This window comes from Diceros bicornis, chromosome 6, assembly GCF_020826845.1.
Source record: "Diceros bicornis minor isolate mBicDic1 chromosome 6, mDicBic1.mat.cur, whole genome shotgun sequence".
In the NCBI taxonomy this organism is placed as follows: Eukaryota; Metazoa; Chordata; class Mammalia; order Perissodactyla; family Rhinocerotidae; genus Diceros; species Diceros bicornis.
The window spans coordinates 44,818,897-44,829,672 of record NC_080745.1 but is presented as its reverse complement, the minus strand read 5'-3'; the positions used below and the strand labels follow the sequence as shown (position 1 = coordinate 44,829,672).

The window sequence follows — 10,776 nt, the reverse complement described above, 5'->3', positions numbered from 1 at the left end:
AGCGGCTTTGCCTGTTAGAAGACATTCGGAAGGCAGTCCACCTGCCGTTTGCCTAGAATGCAGGAAATAAGCATCATACCATATGGGCTCTTTAACACCCGCCCGCATGGCCCGAGACACACACAGCAGATCTTCTGGTAACTGTGAGCCAAGCACCGCTGGGGTGGCTGCTTCGTTTGAGAATGACACATTTAAAAAATCTTCATAATTATACTTTTATCCCAGTGATACAAAATTAATTTTTGGTCTTTCTATTGTCTATAAACTGACCCACGATCTCTCTCCCTCTCTCTCTGATGGTCCATTCTACACATAGCCTACAAAGGAACAATAAATGTTTATATCAGCAGCAGCTGCCTCAATAACATTCTCAATCAGCAATGTTAACCATATATAGATTGAATAAAAAACCTGTTTAGATGTGAGGTCAGGGGCTGCCACTCAGACCTCTCCTAACTGTGTACTAAAGCCCTGAATATCACACTTTGGCATTTATTTCTTTGAATTAAGACACGGTCTTTGTACCTTTATATGGATTTACCAGACCATGTACGATCCCAAGGGGTCTGGATGAATCTTACTTTTAACAAGCACTCCAGGTAATTAATATGATTAACTTCAACTACAATTCTTTCTTGGTGACTGCATATTATCTAAAAACAAAAACAAAACCTGTTCTTCATTTGCTTCCTCTTTAAGGTTAAATTATCCCAAGTGAGTCCAATTAAGGAGACTTTATGTGTATCTCTTTAAGCTGTGGCCATAAAGATCCAACAAGGTTCTATGGCATTTTTGAGCTCTTTTCCCTGACTTCATTTTATCTGAAGTTTTGTAAGACCTGTGTCTTGGGGCAGAGCTACAGAACTACAGCATGACTCTTGGTTTTCATTTAAGACTAGGAGGTCATTCTGGAAATCAGTATGTGCCTGCCCTCACTCATTTATTAAGCACACAGATAGGAGTGTGAGGGAGTCAAAGCCTGGAACTTGCCCCTTCTCCTCGCCCTCCTCTCCCAGGTGAGATGTATTTTGCTGGTCCCCCCTTCTCGCCCCCCCATTGCTGGGATGGCTGAACATTTTCTGAGAGACTTGCAGAAAACAGCCAGATAGGATTTATCTCATTTCTTTTGAATTTCTTTTGAATTGGTGAGGACTGTATTGAGAACTAGAGTTAGGCTATTTCTAACCTCAGGGGAGTCAATTCCACACTGTCTGAGTTGATGGGGAACATTGATATTGACTTTCAATGGAGGGAAACGAACGTAAATACCAGTGCTGTAGAAAAGTGCTTCGGTTCAAAAACATGTGAGTATTGACGTTCCTTTCTTACCTGTATGTTTTTGTCTCTCTTTGGTTAACGTCAGCTATTCTTTCAAATCCTGTTTGCTCTGCAGTTTTTTGGTTACTGTGATATGAAAGATTAAAATGGTGACTGGAAAAAAAGTGTCTAGCTTATTGGGCTGCTGGGAATACCTTTGGCATGCAGTTTCTTTAAAATAGGAGTTTCTAATCTCGTGATACTAAGCCAAGTCTTGGGGTCATCAGAAAAGGGGAGTGCGTATGTGGGACTATGTATGTGCATGCAGCGTGGGGACGTTGCGTTAGCTCTAGACTGGTAGAGACCAGAGGAAGAAGGGAGGGACTGGCAAAGATCTTTAAAATGATAGATGCTATAAAGTGCAAAGAGCCATCTCTTGTTTAAGATCTCCCCACCTCCTCAGCTTTGTCATTCTCCATCACAGTTCCTTGTGTGTTCCTATGGGGACTTAACACAATTTTCTATTATTACATTAATTATGTATCTATTATTACATTAATTGCATTTATAGTTTAATTAATTAATTACATTCATTATATTTATTTTGTTTATTCATTTGCCCCTCTTGTTCCACCTCTGAAAATGTATGTTCTCGGAGGGCAAGAACCTTACTTGTCTTTATTCACCACTAAATTTCTAATGCCTAATAGGTGCTCAATAAAAATTTGTTGAATGAATGAAGCGTTGAATGCACTAAGCACTTCACATGCTTATCTCTCAATAATCTACGTTCTAGAAAAATTTGGACTAGAAACAGTCTTTTTTAACCAGCTTTTTTTGCTGTTATACATACTTAACAACAAAAACCTATGGGTGAATAATTTAAATCCAAGAGTTTAGGGTATGGCATTTGGAATATGATCACCATATCACTAGATATGTGGCAGCATTCCATTACTTTTATGAAGACTACATACGTTTCTCTGATAAACAAGTGAAGGGGAACAAAATTTGCCACCCCAAAATATGTCTCTTTAACATGAGGGTTATTTAAGTCTAATTATTTTTAAGAAAGAAAAGACTCGGAAAGTTTTTTCTTGTTACCTCCCCCTTAATTGCCTAAAAGAATTCAGATAAAAAAACCTGCCTCAGGAAGCAAGCTATCACCTTAGCATTAAACAGGGAAGAACATAGAAAAGCCTGTTTGTTGGGCTCCCTCTGTGTTCTGTTTCTGTGTGGCCAAACACTTGTTTTCCAAATGTTTGCTCTTTTTCATCTACCTGTGAATTGCCTTCCTTCCCTTTGAAGTCCCTGGCTATCCCCAACCCCAACATTTTATTTTGTCTTTAGCTGAAGATGGTATTTAAGGTGGTGGCTTCAGCCATTCTGGCGAGTTACGCTTTCCTGGGTCTCTCCTGTATACATGTTATTCAACTTTGATTTTCTCCTATTAATCTCTCATGTCAATTTAATTCTTAGACCAGCCAGAAGTACTTAGAAGAGTGAAGGAAAATTTCTTCCTCCCCTACACAAGCAAGGAGTTGAAATAGTCTATCAAGTTTGCATCCAATCTATTTTAGGACTGCTAGTCTCTGCAATCTGACCACAACTGTTTAAATGTGTCTGTCATTTCAGTCTTCATTGTCCTAAGTCTAGCCCAGGACTGCTTCTCCTTCTTGGCAGAATTCCAAAGTTAAAAATTGTTCCAAAGTCCACATCAAGGGCCGCATAGCCCACCTTACCCTGTTACTGTTTCCTGCATACAGCATCCTGGAGCTTTACAGTTGAATACTTATCTTAAAGAAAGGTTCAGACCTTGGAACAGGGAAGGTAAATGCATCAAGCGTCAGAAAAATATGGGCTATTTTTGGATGATATTGGTTCATAAATTTTAATCCCTCTTCTCGGTGACTCTGTAAAACCTCTCAAAGGAAATCTCTAGGTTTTGCCCTGTCTGACTTTTCTCCTCTGTTACTTACAGTTTTGTCTTTTATGAGTAAACCCCCTTTTTGGTGGAATATAAAATGACAAATCTGCATCCTTGTTTTAATGCTCTGTGAAACCAAACTTCTTATTGGTAGGATAGCATGTCCATGCAAGATGTCGTTCTCCTCTGTAAGTTACAGTGTCTAAAAGAGGGAAAGGAATTATAAATAGTGTATGTTAATAATGTTCATTTTTCAAGATATTTAGAAATAGAAAATTTACATACTTGCAAGCTTTTATTTTTATTTCCTTTCTTAGGTCTTAATTATTCTCTTTCTGAAATTCAGAAATTATATGGTGTCCACTAAGAGGTAATATGTTATACCTATCATATTTGAAAAAGAAAAATAAGAAGATAGTACCAAAGACAAGATCTGCTGTGTTATGAGTGAAACATCCATACACATACACCCACATTTGGCTGGTGGGGGGGTGACTCAGGAAAATTCTTTTGAGACCGAATTTTACACAAGACACAGCAAGAGCTTTTCACAGATTTTTGACCCAATAACCTCACTTTTCACTGTAGCACTATTCATAATATTGGGCAAAAAAATTAAAATGTCCAACAACTAGAGAATATAAATTATGTAGATGATGTAAATTGTATATGTATTGGAAAGAATAGGTAGAATTATTAAATTATGCTTATGTATATAGCTAATTATATTATATTTATAGCTATTAAATTACATTTCTAAAGATCAGGCATGGAAAAAAGCTTTTTATTTTTTAATATAAGTGAAAAAACAAAAAGACAAAGTTATGTCACTGTGATTCCACCTGTGGAAAAATATGAATATATTAGATGCAACCTGGAAGGAAATGTTTGTTTTAGGAAGGTAGAATTAAGTGTGTTTTTTTAAATGTTTCTTTTTCCCTTGTAATAAAATGGAAAAAAAATCTTAAAAGATCCTGGAGGGTCATGTAATTTCTAGGAAATGACTACACAAACTACATTGAAATAAAATTGGCAAAAACCTTAACTAAAAATTGGAAATGAAATAAGCAAACAAATGCCCATTTGTTACACAAAATATTTCACTGTTCAACTTCACTTAATCTACCAGTGCAAGTATTTGCAACCCAGCTTTTGTGACCCTCACGCTGTATCTCCACTGTTTTTAAAAGCTGTTTAGAAATATTTGGAATTATATTTAGTACTGTTCAAGGTGTATCCAACAACACGGTGAGGAAAATGAGGGCCCAAATCATACAACTAGTAAGGGGGGCCACACCTGGAAATATACCATTTACCCGTCATAGGACAACTCCAGGGAGAGAAGCTGATATGGGGAACACTGGAGTATTACTACTGGAGCTGCCCTTGGGAGACAAGGCCCTGAGGCACAGAGGTCAAAACTCTGGGAAACCAAGTGGAGGCACGCTGAGTGATCAGGGAGGAGACAAGCCAGGAAAAAAACCAGTGAGTCTGAGATTGAAGCTATTTTAGTTGCGGGTCTTGTTTATGAGGAACAAAAATACAATTTAGAGTATATTAAGCACAGAGAGTCTATATTGGCTTATGTAACTACAAAGTACATAACTTCTAGGAGGTCAAATGACTTCATCAGGATTTTTTTCCTTCTTCTCTGTTTCTTAATCCATGTTTCAGATCATCTTCTCTGTGTGTTGGCCTCTCTCTTTCCTACTTCAGTTGGCCTTCCTCCAGGGGACAGACTTTGCTATGAATTGTCTCAGGTTTACATCATCCATCTTAGAGACCCCAAGAATAGGAACTCCAGAAGGCTCCTTTCTTGTTCTATTATGGGTGCTAATGGTGGCTGTGAATTGTACTTGCAAGGGAGTTACAAGTCCCTTGCTGAGGATGCTGTGCCTAGGATGGTGACTACCTATGGTGATTGATGAAGTCAGGGCAACCTTTCTGTCTCACATAAAAATACTGATATTAAGAATCTTTCATGTCATTAGTGAAAAGTTAGCCTGAAAGTAACAGAGTATTATTGTAAAAACTCCCATTAGAGTAGTTGTCTTGTTAAAAAGTTCTGGTTTTTAACCCTGGCCCTCTATAATTATGGAATTTCAGGCAATAAAACAGAGTTCAGTGAATAAACTTGAGATATGTTTGCGAAGACAAGCTGTTCTTGTCTCAATTTCTTCCCTTTTATTTTGAACCCTCAGATTCTCTAAAACCTTCACCTTTTCCTCCCTTCCGCCCCTAGTGGTTCCCATGGCAACAGTAGCTTCCTGGGTTGGAGCTGAGGTAGGGCAGTAGTGTGCGTCTGGGTTATTTGTAAATTGAGTGTTTATAAGGTGGGAACTGTCTGTACTGCATTAGTCATTTGTATCTCAGCTTTTAAGTAGGTCAGTTGTCTCTTCTCTAATGAGGGAGTATTTGTTCTCTTAACATTCTGGCAAGCTTGTCTATTCTCTTCCTCATCCATGTCATCGGATGAGAATGTCCTAGGCTTTTGATCCTCAAGAGGTGTATGGAGTGAAAGGAAACCTTGTGGGTGGAAAAGAGGAACAGGTGGGAGTAGCAAGAGTAGAAGAGAGCCAGGCAAGAGTAGCCTATGTCTGTAAGAATGTTAGTAATTCTGAAATGATTCAATAATGCAGAGTAAACTGCGACGACAATGAGCATTATCCAACCTCAGTCCGGTTCTGTGTGAAAGAACAAGCACTTGGTGGCTCTCCTTACTAAGTTCTTCCCAGCAGACTGTCCGTGGGTCTTGACACCCTCATTGTTTGGTATTCCTTGGGGTTAAGACATGGACAATTTCTTTTTAGAAAGGCAAAAGTACAAGGGTACGGTCACATCTTATTCATTTTTTTACCTCCTGCACCAGCTCCAGTGGTCAATAAATATTTAGTAAATGACGTAGCAAACATTATCAGCTAAGAATAGTTCACATCCAATATTTTTAGCAGATTAATTCTAGTTCATTCATTTAATCTTTCATTCAGCATATATTTTCTAATGATGAAGATAATAAAAATAACTTTCATTGTGCATGTACCATAAGTTAGGAAATGAGCTAAGTATTTTATGAACAATATCTCAGTCCTCACAACACTATGAGATAGGTACTATTAGTATTACCATTTTACAGGTGAAGAAACCTAAGCTAAAAGAGGTTAAATTAATTTCTCCCTTATCAAATGTGTGATAAATGGTAGATGCAGTACCTGAATAAAATCCCAATGCTGTTGAGTGTTAGGAGCTAATTCTCCATGGTTATCTTGCATTTTTTTTCTTGTAATTTATTTGTTATAGAAACTGGAATATTTGTCCTGTAAAATTTCCAGAGTCTGGATTTTGCTGATTGCACCCCTGAAGTATCATTGAATATTTTCACCTTAGTATTTTCTGTAAATTGGTAGTAGTCAGATATAAAAGCTTGATCAGATTTCAGTTCAATTTTTTTGGCACACCTACTGAATAAGTGGTATTGTGTTCTTCCATTTGCCTGGAGACATATAATACGATCGTCTCTCTTTTCTATAATATTAGCAGCTATTCGTATTGAATATCCAGTTCAACTAGTTTTTTAGAGGTTGCAGAACAGTGATTTTCTATTATATTGATTGTATATATGTAGTGTGTGTGTGTGTGTGTGTAAACCTCTTTACTTATTAACTGGAATACTTCTATAAAGAGAAACTTCCCGTCATCCATTATTTGGTTACTTAGCAGTATACTTTGTTTAGAAAGGCAGGATAAATGCTTGATTCTTTCCCTTTACTTATACATACATTTTCAAAATAATGAGTTGGTTCCTAAGCATCTTCTGTGGTTATCAATTAATTGTTTTTATTACAATTATGAACTCATAGATACAAAAATATGTGATGGTTTTTAATCCATTGTGGTTCTTCTTTTTATTTATTTATTTTTTAATTTAATTTAATTTTTTTTTTGTGAGGAGATCAGCCCTGTGCTAACATCTGCCAATCCTCCTCTTTTTTTGCTGAGGAAGACTGGCCCTGGGCTAACATCCGTGCCCATCCTCCTCCACTTTATATGGGACGCCGCCACAGCATGGCTTGCCAAGCAGTGCATCAGTGTGCGCCCGGGATCCGAACCTGCGAACCCTGGGCCTCTGCAGTGGAGTGCGCGCACTTAACTGCTTGCGCCACCGGCCGGCCCCAGTTCTTCTTCTTGATGATAAAATCATCTCACTTTTGATCTGTCTGAGCTTCTTCAAGTTTGCTCCTGAGTCACTCGACACGATCCTAAGTAATCTTTGATAGCTTCTTTACTATCTCGTGTGACAAAGTTTCCCAGCTTATCTTTTAAAATTTCTTGCCCCAACTTGGAATTGTCTATTTCTCCAAGGAATGCTGGTTCTGCTAAGTGGAAAATGATATATGGTTTTTATATTGGTAACTAGATGAAGCAAAAAAAAAAGAAAACACATCTCCTGCCTGGATTCAGCCTGTGGGTAGTCTTTTGGTGACCTCTGGCCAGACTTAAGCAATAGCAGTGAGAATTAAGAAAAAAAGATGGATGATAAAGATTTTTTTTCTAATTATTTTTTTATTGTGGTAAAATACACTTAACATAAAATTTACCAAGTATTTTTTTTTAATTTTTTGTTTATTGCAGTAACATTGGTTTATAACATTGTAAAAATTTCAGGTGTACATCATTATACTTCTATTTCTGCATAGATTACATCATGTTGACCAAAAAATATGGAACGCTTCACGAATTTGCACGTCATCCTTGCGCAGGGGCCATGCTAATCTTCTCTGTATCGTTCCAATTTTAGTATATGTGCTGCCGAAGCGAGCACTACCATCAAGTATTTTTAAGTGTACAATTAAGTGGTATTAAATACATTCATAGTGTTGTGCAACCATTGGCACCATCCATCTCTGCGACTCTTTCATCTTGTAAAACTGAAACTCTGTACCCATTAAACAATAACTCCACATTCCGTCCTTCCCCTAGCCCCTGACAACCACTGTTCTGCTCTCTGCCTCTATGATTTTGATTAATCTAAGTACCTCATATAAATGGAATCATGCAATATTTGTCTTTTTGTTACTGGTTTATTTCACTTAGCATAATGTTCTCAAGGTTCATCCATGTTGTAGCATATGTCAGAATTTCCTTCCTTTTTAAGGCTGAATAATGTTCCATTGTGTGTATATATTATATCACATTTTGCTTATCCATGCATCCTTCAATGGACACTTGGGTTGTTTCCATGTTTTAACTATTGTGAATGATGCTGCCATGAACATGAGTGTACCAATATCTCTTCGAGATCTTGCTTTCAATTATTTTTGGTTTATACCCAGAAATGGAATTGCTGGGTCATATGGTAATTCTTTTTTTAATTTTTTGGGAACCTCTGTACTATTTCCCACAGTGGCTGTACCATTTTATGTTCTTACCAAGAATGCGAAAGGCTTCTAATTTCTCCACATCCTTAACAACATTTGTTATTTTCTGTGTGTGGGTTTTTTTTTCTTTTTTTTTTTTTGTGAGGAAGATTAGCCCCGAGCTAACATCCAGTGCCAATCCTCCTCTCTTTTGCTGAGGAAGATTGGCCCTGGGCTAACATCCGTGACCATCTTCCTCTACTTTATATGGGACACCACCACAGCATGGCTTGCCAAGCAGTGCATCGGTGCGTGCCCGGGATCCGAACCTGCAAACTCCGGGCTGCTGAGGTGGAGCGCAAGAACTTAACCGCTATGCCACTGGGCTGGCCCCTGGTTTTTTGTTGTTGTTTTTTTGTAGTTTTTTTTTATAGTAGCCAGAGAGTAGTAATGGGTGTGAGGTGGTATCTCATTGTGGTTTTGATTTGCATTTCCCTGATGATTAGTGATGTTGAGCATCTTTTCATGTGCTTATTAGCCAGTTTTATGAAATGTCTTTTCAAGGCCTTTGCTCGTTTTTCAGTCTGGTTGTTTGTTTTCTGTTGTTGAGTTTTAGGACTTCTCTATATATTTTGGATATTAATTTCTTGGAAGATATATGATTTGCAAATATTTTATCCTATTCTGCGGGTTGCCTTTTTATTCTGTTCATATTGTCTTTTGATGCACAAAATTTTTAAATTTTCATTCAGTGTAATTTATCTGTTTTTCCTTTGTTGTTTGTGTCTTTGGTGTCATATGCAAGAAATCATTGCCAAATCCAATGTCTTGAAGATTTTGCCCTATGTTTTATTCTAAAAGTTTTATAGTTTTAGGTCTTATATTTAGTCTTTGATTCATTTGGGGTTAATTTTGTATATAGTGTTAGGTCAGGGACTAACTTCATTCTTTGCCATGTGGATAACCACTTTTCCCAGCACGATTTATTGAAAAGACTATCCTTTCCCCTTTGAATGGTCTTTGCGTCCTTGTCAAAAATCATTTGACCTTATATGCAAGGATTTATTTTTGAGGTCTCTATTCTAGTCCAGTTATCTGTCTTTATGCTAGTACCACACTGTTTTGATTACTGTAGCTTTGTAGTAAGTTTTGAAATCAGGAAGTGTGAGTCCTCCAGCATCATTCTTCTTTTTCAAGATTGTTTTGTCTTTTAGGGGTTGTTGGGGAAGAGGGAGAATCCCCTTGCGCCCTTTCCTGTAAGGTTCTTATGGCTGGCCAAATAATTAAAAGGCGGGTTAGCAGGAGAAAATAATACCAAGTTTAATAACATGTATACACGAGAGAAACCAGGGAAACTGAGTTTCTCAACAAAATGGCAGAGGTTCTCATCATAAATACTATCTTCAGCTAAAGACAAAGGAGGATATTGGGGGTGGGGGGAGTCAGTTATGGCAGATTATCAGAAAAGCACAGTAAACAAGAGTAAGGTTATTATGCAGGTTTAAGGCCTCACCTTCCACATTGATAAGTTTCTAGAGATAAGGTCATCCTCCCTCTTCCCAGTACAGAGAGGGAGATACCTTTACGAATGGAGATTTCTGTTATAAATGTAAATGTTTGTCTGGCAACTCTTTCACCTGGAGAATGTGGCCGGGGAGAGACAGAATTTTTGACAAGATGGGCTTGGTGCCTTTCGTATTGTAACATCTATTTTACGTTGTATTACAGCCATCATATGGTAGTGGCTCCTTCCTGAAACAGGCCTTCTGTGTTAAATTGTTTAGGCAGTTTGGGGGAGATCAAATGTCCATCAGAGAAAATAATCAAGGTAAAGAGACATATTTTAGGGTGGTCAGTTTTGATCTCCCACAGGGTCCTTTGAGATTCCATATGAACTTTAGGATGCATTTTTCTATTTGTGTAAAAAAAAAAAAAATGTGATTGAGATTTTGACAGGGATTGCACTGAATCTGTAGATTGCTTTGAGTAGTCTTGATGTCTTAACAATATTAAGTCTTCCAATCCATGAACAGCTGATGTGTTTCCATTTCTTTATGTCTTAATTTCTTTCAGTAATGTTGTGTAGTTTTCATTACACAAGTCTTTCGTGTCATTGGTTAAATTAATTCCTAAGTATTTTATTCTTTTTGATGCTATTGTAAGTGGAATTATTTTTGTAAATTCCTTTTCAGATTGTTCATTGTTGGTGTATAGAAATACAACCGATTTTGTGTGTGG

At 37.4% G+C, this 10,776-nt stretch overlaps 1 non-coding gene across 1 annotated transcript; it reads right to left on the bottom strand.

Annotated features, from left to right (window-relative positions):
- Nucleotides 1-7,896: 7,896 nt before the first annotated feature.
- Nucleotides 7,897-8,003, bottom strand: LOC131407743 (U6 spliceosomal RNA). Its single transcript, XR_009220611.1, has one exon. It is a non-coding gene; the product is annotated as a U6 spliceosomal RNA (small nuclear RNA).
- Nucleotides 8,004-10,776: the final 2,773 nt, after the last annotated feature.